This window comes from Dasypus novemcinctus, chromosome 1, assembly GCF_030445035.2.
Source record: "Dasypus novemcinctus isolate mDasNov1 chromosome 1, mDasNov1.1.hap2, whole genome shotgun sequence".
Classification (NCBI taxonomy): domain Eukaryota; kingdom Metazoa; phylum Chordata; class Mammalia; order Cingulata; family Dasypodidae; genus Dasypus; species Dasypus novemcinctus.
Genome location: NC_080673.1, coordinates 121,250,681 through 121,263,571, shown reverse-complemented (window position 1 = coordinate 121,263,571; position 12,891 = coordinate 121,250,681). Strand labels below are relative to the sequence as shown.

Below are 12,891 nucleotides of genomic sequence, written 5' to 3'. Positions count from 1 at the left end.
ACACTCACCAAAGTCGGCGGCACCGCCGCCTCCTCCTCGCGCCGCGCTCCCTGGGTTCCCAGCAGCCGCGGCGGCGGCTGCGCCTCCGAGACACAGACCCGGGTTTGTTCAAAATCACGCGCCCAGCGCCATTCCACCGCCGCATCCCATAATACGCTGGGCCCTCCCCGCCCGCGCGCCCCTCTCCGCCCACCCCTCCACTCCGCCCGCCCCGCCTCCCCAGCCGGCTTCCTCCGCCCCGCCCCTTCCGCGGCGCCTGGCTCCTCCCCTTGGCAACCCAAGTCGCGTCATTCCGCAAGATGCCGTGGGTACGCTCCGGCTGCACGTGACTCCAACTGGGTCCGCTGTCAAAGCTTTCGCACGGAACGTTCCATCCGGCTGATATTGGGAGGGGAGTACCGGGATCGCGCCTGCAGTTGGAAAGACACTGTCTTATCTTCTAGCTTTCCCTGGTAACGAAGACTGTGCTGCCGGTGCTCTTCCAGTATCCCGTCGCTCTTTGATGTCCTTGGGTGGGGCTGAGGAGGTGATCACTATTCACAAATACCCACTCTTCGTTTTTCGGGTACTAATTTTGCAGGCGTTGCTTAATAGCCCATGGGAGACTACGCAAAGTTAAACTTATTTTGAAGAGGACTTTTTGCAATATAGAGCTACGGCTAACACAGTCACAATTCTTTGCATTTTTTCACGTTCTCCTTTCATTTTTTATTTTTCAACATCTCCTTTATTATAAGAGAAAGATCGAATTTGAAGTCGGATAAACAGACTGAAAGATTATTCCGTTAGCTGCTCTAGGTGATGAAAGAACTACACGGACGAAACAATATCAAATACAAAAGAGTGTGCGTAAAAATTGTGATGTAGTAAAAGTCTGTAACTTCTGGTGGAGCAAAGAGGACGTTATAAATCAGCGTGAAAGGCAGTAGCCAGCCTGGGAACACAATGGAGGTGGTGAGACTTAACGTATTTCAAGCAGCAATCACTTTGAAATAAAGCAGTCCTGGTTTTAAATCCCCGCACCTCCACTTATTGGTATATAATGTTCATCGAGTTTCTTTCCTCATCTACAAAACAAAAATAACAAAACTTCCCAGGATTCTGAGGGTAAGATGAAGTGAGGAATGTCGAGCAGCTACACGGTCCCTGCCTCAAAAGTCAGTTTCTTTTCTGACATAATCATTATCCCGTACCTCAATGGTTAAGATTTAGCGGGGCAAATGGCATGAAATTAGTAAAGACTTGGAAGTGGGAAGGTCTGTGGCATGTGCTAGGAACTTGTGAAAGGTGAGTGATTCACCGGTTTTGCTGGCGATCTGTAGGTTGAGCCCAGTTTATGAGGAGCCTTGAAAGCTGGTGTGAGAAAACAGCCTTGTAGTTACATGATTGGTGGGTCTGTAGGGCATCCCTGGAGAAAGGAAGCAAGATAGATAGGATTCTCAAACAGCTGGATTTTAGGAAGACAAAGAATCAAGGGGAAAAAAAGAAGAAGAAAATTGCCCGGTTTGTTTTCTAAAGTTAGCATAACTCTAATACCAAAACCTTAGGCAAACAGTACCAAAAAAAGAAGGGAAACACTACCTTGCTCACTATTACAACAATAGCAACATGTCATAAAATCTAGCAACATGTTAAAAAAAAAAAAAAAAGAATTCACCCATGACGAAATAGAGTTTATTCCGGGAATGATGTTAACATTAAGAAATCTACTCATGGGAAACGGACTTGGCCCAGTGGTTAGGGCTTCCGTCTACCACATGGGAGGTCCGCGGTTCAAACCCCGGGCCTCCTTGACCCATGTGGAGCTGGCCCATGTGCAGTGCTAATGCGCACAAGGAGTGCTGCCCCACGCAGGGGTGTCCCCCACGTAGGGGAGCCCCACACGCAAGGAGTGCACCCGTAAGGAGAGCCGCCCAGCGCGAAAGAAAGTACAGCCTGCCAAGGAATGGCGCTGCCCACACTTACCCTGCCCCGGACAAAGAAACAGACGCAGCAAATAGACACAGCGAACAGATAAACGGGGGGATTAAATAAATAAATCTTTAAAAAAAAAAAAAGAAATCTACTCATGTAGTTTAATAGATTAAAAAGTGAAAAGTCAAATTTCTCTAGAGGTGCACTGTATAACATTTGACAGCTATTCTTGAATTTTAAAATATTTTCCTAAACTAGAATAAAAGAACATTTCCTTAATTAGATCAAGGGTACCATGAGAAAACAGCAGCATACATACACTAGAGTGAAATGGCAGAGGCATTCACATTAAAGTCAAGAATCTGACAAGGATGCAGGGCTATCACAGCTAATATTGAGAATTTTTCAGGTATCCTAGCTAAATCCAGTTAAATAAGAAAAAGTAAAAGAGATATAAATACTGGAAATAAGAAACCAAGTGGGCCTTATTAAAAATGACCTCGAAGAGCTCAGCGCTATGGTTTAATACTTGGCCTCTGGAGACAGACTGCCTGGGCCCAAACCCTGGCCCTGCCACCTGATAGTTGTGTGTCCTTGGGCAAGTTACTTTTTTCTTCTGTGTCAGTTTCCTCATCTATGAATTGGGAATAGTGCATACAGCATAAGATTGTTGTGAAACTTAATGACTTAATATGCTTAAACAAAACAGTGCCTGACATATAGTAAGCACACAATGACTGAAAACTATTACTAATCAAAGCTACCATACAGTCTAAATATAACCTTATATACTTTTTCAAATAAAGCATTTTAGCTTTTAAGAGCAACTGCTTTTCAAACACCTTTATTTCAGAATGCTTTACATTTGGATGATGGCTTTTCCAGATGAATTTAAAACATTTATTCAACACATATTTGTTGATCATCTCCTGAATCACAGGCACTCTGCTAGGCACTGGAAATACACTGTGAACCAGACAGAGCAGCTCTATCCAATGGAACTTTCTGTAGCAGTGGAAATGTTCTGTATCTGCACTATCTGATACATTAGTCACTAGTCACATATGGCATTAAGCAGTTGAAAGGTGGCTAGTGCAACTGAGAAACTGAATTTTTTATTTTATTTAACTTTAAATTTAAATAGCCACCCATGACTAATGACTACCTATTGGACATCTCAATTCTAGAGGTAGTAGCAGTCAATAAAAATGTTGAAAAATAGAACTTTAAAAATAGATAAAGGAGGTTTCTGAGGACAATATTCATACAAAAATTAAAAGGTAGTGGTATGGGAAGCAGATGTGTCTCAAGTGATAGGATTTCTGCCTACCATGTGGGAGGACCTGGGTTCGTTCCCTGGGGCCTCCTGGTGAAAAGGAAGAAAAAGCATGCCTGTGTGATGAGCCAGTGCCCACGTGGTGAGCCGAGTGCCCATGCAAGTGCCCACCCAGTGAGGCAGTGCCTATGCAAGTAAGTCATGCAGGAAGATGATGATGCAACAAAAGAGGGACAAACGGGAGAATCAGGGTGAAGTGAAGCAGAAACCAGGAACTGAAGTGGCAAAGCAGACAGGGAACCTCTGTCCACATCAGAGGTCCCCAGGATCTTAATCCTAGAGGAGAAAAAATGAAAAGAGAAGAAAAAAAGAATAGATACAGAAGGTCATACAGCGAATGGACACAAAAACATCAGGATGGGGGAAGTGGAGGGGTAATAAATAAATCTTTTTTAAAAAGGTAGTGGTATGGAGGTAAGGTTTGAGTAGAATTATCAAAAAAATAAAAATATATAACTGGGAACCTATTATTGCCAGGTATACTGCTAGTTACGAAGTATACCCTAGTGAATATAACTTTCTTACAAATAGATTAGTTTCTAAAAAATTTTTTAGTTTGTGAAAGTTCTTTTGTTTATGAATCCATTTTGTTATAAGTACAGGATGTCTCTATACAAGCAGCCAATGTGTATACATTTATATAAAAGTAATTTTTACCTTTGTTTTTTATTATCGTATACTTCTTTTCACAACAGAACCAAAATCCCTTATCAGCAATCCAGCATGTTCTGAAAACTGAAGGGTTTTTGGAAGCCTATGGCAAACACATTTGATAGGAAAACCTGGCCCAATGTGACATAAGGCTATTTATGTTCTTTATTTAAACCACTTAGGGTGAATATTTATATGTGATGGTGCAGAAATATGAATGTTAGATTATGAGATGCTTCCCTGGAACCCACTGGGAGTTTTAAAAAAAATAAAAATGGTAAGACCAAAGGGGCTTGAGAGGACTTTCTGGGGTGATAGGGATGTTCTTCATTTTGATTTTGGTGGTGGTTGCATATATTTGGCCTAAACTCAATGGGTACACTTAAAATGGATGCATTTTATTATATGTAAATTATACCCCAATAAAGTTGATTTTAAAAGAAACAAAAAATTGGAGTTTTTAAAATGGATTGTGAATTCTTTTCTAAAATCCTAAATAGACTGAATTTCCAAATACAGCTCACCCAAGGGTTTTGAAATAAGAGAATGTTGAGCACACCCTAAGTTTTTAAAATTATGGTATATGATGTGATAAATAATGTCAAACAACCTAAAATGTAGAATGAACCATCTGTAATCATCTGTTTTTGGCAAGCTGAGTTAACTTACTTTGCCTCTGGCAAATAGATTTCTTTGCATCTATGATAGTTGGTTTCTGTTTTGTTTTGTCATTTTTTAATTTAAAGGATAGAAATAGAGTATCTTCTATAATGTTCTGGGGGAAGTAGACTTGGCCTAAGTGGTTAGGGCATCCGTCTACCACCTGGGAGGTCTGCAGTTCAAACCCCGGGCCTCCTTGACCCATGTGGAGCTGACCCATGCACAGTGGTGATGAGCGCAATGAGTGCCCTGCCACACAGGGGTGTCCCCCAGGTAGGGGAGCCCCATGCACAAGGATATCTCCCCATAAGGAGAGCCACCCAGCGCGAAAGAAAGTGCAGCCTGCCTAAGAATGGCACCGCCCACACGGAGAGCTGACACAACAAGATGACGCAACAAAAAGAAACACAGATTCCCGTGCCACTGACAACAACAGAAGCCGACAAAGAAGAAGACGCAGCAAATAGACACGGAGAACAGACAACTGGGGTGGGGGGTTGGGAGTAAGGGGAGATAAATAAATAAATCTTTTTAAAATAAATAAATAAATATAATGTTCTGAGGCATTTGTCCCACTAAGAGTATATAATCATCCCTGTGGTTAGGAGGTGGGGTTTCCCCTTGAAGGAAGTAGACATTGCCAATGCCAATCATCCTGAGAAGAGACACTTTTTGAGACAGAGCATAGGATCTTGAAAAATGGACTCATACTGGGGAGAGAGGAAAATTCTTCCTCTCTGTGGGCCTTGTTCATTCAGACTTGGACACAAAGAGTTTTATGTGTTTGAAGGTGTGTGTCATTAGTAGAAAGAAGACATCTCTTCCCAGAGAAAATGGAAACTAAATAGAGTTGTAATTACAAAGCAACTTAATATTTTCTATGGTTTCCCACCACAAGCATTTACTCTTATGATAATGGGTTGGCTGAATGAACTGATCTAGACTGGGCTTAGCTGGGCCAGGTTGGAATCCATAGTTGGGTTCCCATCTGCTCCATATATCTTAATTCTGGGCCTGGGTTGTGGGCAGTGGCTACATGAAGCATGCTCTTTTCCTGGTGGATATTGGGAACACAAGTGGAATGAGAGGAAACCTCATATCCTTCTTAAGGCCACCCCTCCCCCTTCAACCAACTGGCACACTGTCACTTCTGCACACGGTCAAAACAAGTCACATGGCCAAGCCCAACATCAGTGAAACTGAGGAAACATATTCTTTCTACTCTAGCAAGAAGTACTGTAATACAAAGGTACATGGCAAGGGGTGCAGACATAAAATTCTAATACATGGAGGGAGGAAAGAATCAAAGCAATGATCCAAATTACCACAAGAGGTAACTATGAGGACCCCTGAATATGGGCCTAAACAGGATGCATTTGTGGGTCCAAGGGAATGGCAGCAGGCCTTGCTAAGATTGCCCCATACCATAGCTATCTATAGTAACTAGAGTGCTTTCAGCTGCAAGTCATAGAAAACCCAAATAAAAATAGCTCATATATATCATAAGTATCTTTATATTCATAAAATAAAGTCTAGAAATTGATCTTTCCTGAATAATTCAGCAGAGAAAAGATGTCATAAAAGACACTGACTCATTTTATCTTTCCATGCCACCATCCTCAATGTTTTGCTTTTATTCTTAGCTTATCCTTTTCATGGATGTCACTTAGCCATATCACAACACTCAGCCTTAGAAGACAGGTATTTCTTCCCATGCAATTTGTCTTAGTGTGCCAGGGCTGCTAGTAAGAAGCACCGCAGATTGGTTGGCTGAAACAACAAGAATTTATTGTCTCAGTTTTGGAGGCTGTAAGTCAAAAATCAAGGTATTGGCAAGCCATGCTTTCTCCTAAGTCTGTAGCATTCTGGTAATGGCTTGTTGGTCATCAGTCTCTGCTTGACACATGCTAAGCTCCTTCAGTTTCTTCCTATGACTTATACTCCTCCTGCTCAGTCATCTGTCTCTGTCTAGATTTCCTCTGCTTACAAGGTCATCCTCGATTAAGGCTCACCCTAATTCAATTTGGTTCATCTAAACGGGATCTTTAAAGATCCAATTTACAAATGAGACCTCACCCTTAGGATGGGTGGTTAGGACTTGAACATATATTTGTGGGGGGATATGATTCAAACTAACACACATTTCTTTTGATTAGCAGGTTAAATCTGTGTCCCAGGTTAAACCTGTGCCGACTTAACATGTTGCATTAGCCAGACCTGCACTATATGCCTAATCCTAAATCATTCACTAGCAAAAACAAGTGGAATCACCATAATTGGTCTAGAGCAGGGGTCAGCAAACTAAAGCTACAGGCCAAATCCAGCCTGTGGCCTGTTTTTATATGGCACACAGGTTAAGAATGCTATTTTGTTTTGTTTTTGCATTATAAGGGGTTATAGAAAAAAAAGAATATGCAACAGAGACTGTATGTGGCCCACAAAGTCTAATACCAAATATTTCATATTTGGCACTTTACAGAAAAAGTTTGCAGACCCCATACCTAGACCTATCATGATTCACCTGGGAAGATGAGCACACTAGCAATGTTGGGTCTTCTAAGTCATGCATATGTAATTTCCTTCTGCTTTCCCCAACTGTTGAGTAAAATCTTATTAATCATTGCTGAATGGCCCATTATTTACCACTGCTGAAGTAAATTAAGGGAAGGGTCAGTGGCCACATGTGTACTACAGTGTTAAGGGAGAGGAGTGTCCATTATTTCTGTTTTGTGAGGACAACAGTATTTAGTGAATAATCCCAAAAGAAAAAGAAAATCTCAAGAGATAACCATCAGGATGTATGGTCCAAACACCATCACTTTTACTGCCAATATGAAGGATCCAGGTGTCACTCCATTGTCTTCTGGCTTGCTAATTTGTGACCAGAAGTCTGTTTTAATTCTTGTCTTTGTTCTTCCATATGTACTGTCCTTTTTTTTTTTTTAACTCCGACTATCTTTAAGATTTTTCTTTATCTTCAGTTTTCTGCAGTTTGAATATGTTTCTAGGTATACAAATATCTTGTGTTCCATCCTTTTGGGGGTTCTTTGAGATTCCCTGGATGAGTGGTTTGATAGCTTTCATAAAATTTGGAAAATTCTCAGCTATAACCTATGGAAAGTTCTTTTTCTTCCTCATTCTTTCTTTTCCTTCTTAGAATCCAATCAATTAAATGTGTGTTGGATCATTACCTCTTCTGAGTATATCTATTCCAATTATGTATTCTGGAACTGGGGAAATAAACACAGAAGGGGACCCCGGACCCACTGGATCCACTGTGAATTGGATCTGAGCTAAACTCCATTGATCACCTGGTCTCTATAAGTCCCTATTCTGCCTGGTGAACCACAGTGATATTTTGAGGTAATGATTCCCACCACATTCCCATTCAACTTTTCTATTTGTCCTGTGCAAAAAACAGATGGATCTTGGAAGATGACAGCGGATTATGGTAAACTTAGCCAAGTGACTCCAGTTGCCACTGCTGTTCCAGATGTGGTATCATTGCTTGAGCAAATCAACACGTGCCCTGGCACCTGGTATGCAGTTATTGATCTGCCAAATGCTTTTTTCTCAATTGATAAGGACCGCCAGAAACAGTTTTCATTCAGCTGTCAAGGCCAGCAATAAACCTTTACTGTCCTACCTCAGGGGAATATCAGCTCTCTAGCTCTATGTCCTAATATTGTCCACGGGGATCTTGATTGTTTCTCCCTCCCACAGACGTCCACTGATAATACCATGTTGACTGGACCTAATGAACAAGAAGTAGTAACTACTCTAGACTTATTGGTAAGACGTTTGCATGTCAGAAGGTGGGAAATAAATCCAACAAAAATCCAGAGTCCTTCCACTTAAGTGACATTTCTACATGTCTATTGGTGTGGGACATGACAAGGTATCCCTTCTAAGGTGAAGGATAAACTATTGCATCTGGCCCCTTCTACAATGAAAACAGAGGTCTCTTTGGATTTTGGAGACAAAATATCCCTCATTTGGATGTGCTACTCTGGCCCATTTACCAAGTGATCAAAAAAACTGCTGGGGAAGCGGAGTTGGCCCAATGGATAGTGCGTCCGCCTACCACATGGGAGGCCACGGTTCAAACCCCAGGCCTCCTCGATCTGTGTGAAGCTGGCCCATGTGCAGTGCTGATGCGCACAAGGAGTGCCCTGCCACGCAGGGATGTCCCCCATGTAGGGGAGCCCCAAGTGCAAGGAGTGCGCCCCGTAAGGAGAGCTGCCTAGTGCGAAAGAAAGTGTAGCCTGCCTAAGAATGGCACCGTCCACTCGCAGAGCTGACTGAGATGATGCAACTAAAAGAAACACAGATTCCTGTGCCACTGACAACAACAGAAGTGGACAAAGAAGAAGACGCAGCAAATAGACACAGAGAACAGACAACTGGGGCAGGGTGGGGCGGGGAGAGAAGGAGAGAGAAATAAATTAATCTTTAACAACAACGACAACAAAAGATATATATATACAATGCACCTCCAGCAATTTCTTCTTCAAAGCAAAATGAACAACCAGGTGTACTACTCGAAGTTCTGTCTACTGGGAAGAATTCTTTGCATCACTGTCCTTTAGGGATGTCCCAGAAAGGGATTGTAGTATTGCAGCTGTCCACTTTTGGGTGGTACCTTTATATCATGTAGAACTGTCTGTAAAACAGACCTGAGATTTTCTTTCTCAGTCAGTTGACCATCAGGAATGGCCAAGGGGCAATAGCTATGGGCTGGGAAAGAGAAAGTACTATGACATAAGTATGGGCCATGGCATTTGGACCACTTCTTCATGTAACTTATATATGCCTTCAGAGCCCTAGCTCATGTATCCCACTTCCATTTTATGATGGATTGCTGCTGTGCATGCCTAAATTTATGGCTTGGCTGGTCAGAAAACATCCAGCTCATGACAGGCAACTCAGGTATCATGGTAACTTGATGATGTTTAGTCTCTACTAAGGCCTGTATCAGGCCAAAAGTTGTTTCTCAAGGAGAGTAGTGACTTATCTATTAGGCCACTGGGGCCTAAGTGACAGAGCAGCTTGCATAACAGTTTGGACCTGTTACAGAGCCTCCTCACCCAATATTAGCAGTTTTTTGTTTAAGATTTATTTATTTATCTATTTATTTCTCTGCCCCCCACCCCCAGTTGTCTGCTCTCTGTGTCCATTCTCTGTGTGTTCTTCTGTGACCGCTTCTATCCTTATCAGCAGCACCGGGAATCTGTCTTTTTGTTGCTGTTGTTGCATCATCTTGTTGTGTCAGCTCTCCGTGTGTGCGGCACCATTCTTGGCAGGCTGCACTTTATTTCGCGCTGGGCGGCTCTCCTTACAGTGTGCACTCCTTGTGCGTGGGGCTCCTCTATGTGGGGGACACCCCTGCATGGCACGGCACTCCTTGTGGGCATCAGCACTGCACATGGGCCAGCTTCACACAGATCGAGGAGGCCCGGGGTTTGAACCGTGGCCTCCCATGTGGTAGGCAGACACCCTATCCATTGGGTCAAGTTCATTTCCGAGAATTGGCATCTTAATGATATTTAGTCTTACAATCCATGAACACAGGAATGTCCTTCCATTTCTTTAAGTCTTCTTTAATTTCTTTCAGCAATGTTTTGTAGTTTTCTGAGTACAGATTCTTTCTATCTCTGGTTAAATATATTCCTAGATATTTTACTCTTTTAGTTGCTATTGTAAATGGAATTTGTTTCCTGATTTCCTCCTCAGGTTGTTCATTTTTAGTACATAGAAACGCTACTGATTTTTGTGTGTTGATCTTGTGTCCTGTCACTTTGCTGGATTTGTTTACTAGTTCTAGCAGTTTCATAGTCTGTTTTTAGGAGGTTTCTAAATATAGGGTCATGTCATCTTCAAATAATGAAAGCTTTACTTCTTCCTTTTCTTTCCTACTTTTTCTTGCCTAACTTCTCTAGCTAGAACTTCTAGTGCAATGTTGAAAAACAGTGGTGACCTTGGGGATCCTTTTCTTGTTTCTGATATCAGCAGGAAAGCTTTCAGCCTTTTACTACTGGTCTGATGTTGGCTGATGGTTTTTCATATATGTGCTGTATCGTGTTGAACAAGTTTCCTTTTATTCCTATCTTTCAGAGTGTTTTTGTCAAGATAGGATGCTGGGTTTTGTCAATTACCTTTTCTGCATCAATAAGAGATGATCATGTGATTTTTCTCCTTCAATTTTTTAATATAGTGTATTACATTAATTGATTTTCTTGTGTTGAACCACCCTTGCATACTTAGGATAAAATCCATTTGATCATGGTGTATAATTGTTTTAATGTGCTGTTGGATTTGGTTTTCAAATAATTTGTTGAGGATGTTTGCATCTATATTCATTAGCGAGATTAATGTGTAATTTTCTTTTCTTGTAGTATGTTCACTTGGCTTTGGTAATTGAAGTGATGTTGGCCTCATAGAGTGAACTAGGGAGTGTTTCCTCCTCTTCAAATTTTTGGGAGAGTTTGAGGAGTATTGGTATTAATTCTTTAAATGAATGGTAGAATTCATCTGTGAAGCCACCTGGTCCTGGGCTTTTCTTTGTTGAGAGATTTTTGATGACTGATTCAACCTCTTTACTTGTAATTGGTTTATCGGTCTTCTATTTCTTCTCACATCAATGTGCATAGTTTGTGTGTTTCTAGGAAGTTGTCCATTTCATCTAAGTTGTCTTATTTGTTGGCATATAACTGTTCATAGTTTCTTTTTATCATCTTTCTTATTTCTGTGAGATCAGTTGTAATATCCCCCTCCCCTATTTCTGATTTTATTTGCATCTTCTCTTTTTTTACTTTGTCAGTATAGCTAAGGGTTTGTCAATTTTGTTGATCATCTTGAAGAACCAACGTTTGGATTTGTTGATTTGCTCTTGTTCTGTTGTTTTTCTTAATTTCACTTACTTCTGCTTGCTTTAGGTTAGCATGCTGTTCTTTTTTCTAGTTCCTCTAGGTATGCAGTTAGGTATTTCTAGAAACCTTCCTCTCAGCATAGCTTCTATTGCATCCCATAGGTTTTGGTATGTTGTGTTCTCATTTTCATTCATCCTGAGATATTTAACTAATTTCTCTTGCAATTTCTTCTTTGACCCACAGATTGTTTAAGAGTGTGTTGTTTAACTTCCACATATTTGTGCATTTTCCCATTCTCCACCTGTAATTGACTCCCAGCATCATTCCATTATTATTTGAGAGAATGCTTTGAAGAATTTCAATCTTTTTACATTTATTGAGACCTGTTTTGTGACCAAACATATGGCTTTCTGGAGAATGTTCCATGAGCACCTGAGAAGAATGCCTATCCTGTTGTTTTGGGGTTCGATGTTCTATATATGTCTGTTGGGTCTAGTTTATTTATCTTATTCAAGCTCTCTGATTCCATATTGATCCTTTGTCCAGATGTTCTTTCCAATGATAAGAATGGTGTATTGAAGTCTCCAACTATTACTGTAGAGATATCTATTTCTCCCTTCAGTTTTGCCAGTGTTTGCCTCATGTATTTTGGGGCACCCTGGTAGGGTGCATACATACTTAGTACTATCATTTCTTTTGGGTGAATTGTCTCTTTTATTCATATGTAATTTCCTTTTCATCTCTTAAAACAGCTTCTTATTTAAAATCTATTCTGTCTGATATTAGTGTAGCTTCTTCAGCCCTTTTTTGGTTTATGTTTGAATGGAATTATCTTTTTCCGACCTTTCATTTTCAGTCCATTTGTTTGCTTGCATCTAAGGTGATTCCTTTGTAGACAGCATACAGATGACTTATTTTTAAAAACCCATTCTGCCAGTCTATGTCTTTGGATTGGGAATTCAATCCATAACTCAAAGTTGTTATTAAAAGCTTAAGTTTTGGCCTTTGTGATCTACAAGTCCTCTCTCACAGGGCAGGGTAAAAAATGGCGGCTCCCTTTCTCTATGTCCTCATTATGTGTCTCCATCTATTTAAGCACCAGTAAGAGGATGGAGACCCAAACTGTCTCACACCTTACTGACATAGATCAATCAAAATGGCCCCACACTCACAGGAACAGATTAGTTCAAGAACACTGGACGTCCCATATGGTAGACAGGAGCTCAATCACTTGAGCTGCATCTGCTTTTCTCTTGTTGTTTCAAAATTCTCTATCTCTGGCATTTGACATTTTGAATAGCATGTGTTTTGGAGTAGATCTATTCAGATTTATTCTGTTTGGAGTATGTTGTTCTTCCTTGATATTAAAATTTATGCCTTTCATAAAGGTTGGGAAATTTTCAGCCATTATTTCTTCAAATATTCTTTCCACCCCTTTTTCACTGACTTCTTTTTCTGAAC

The 12,891-nt window shown here is 40.9% G+C and overlaps 1 protein-coding gene across 2 annotated transcripts in view; it reads right to left on the bottom strand.

The window, feature by feature from the left end:
• The window catches only part of LIN54 (lin-54 DREAM MuvB core complex component), an 81,326-nt gene extending 81,118 nt beyond the window's left edge, over nt 1-208 (bottom strand). Inside the window, exon 1 of one of the 2 annotated variants that reach the window (XM_004472665.5) lies at nt 9-208. The gene's annotated coding sequence lies outside the window, so the exon portion shown is untranslated. The remainder of the gene's footprint in view (nt 1-8) is intronic. The other variant, XM_058296484.2, reaches the window with a different exon arrangement.
• Between the last annotated feature and the right edge of the window lie 12,683 nt (nt 209-12,891).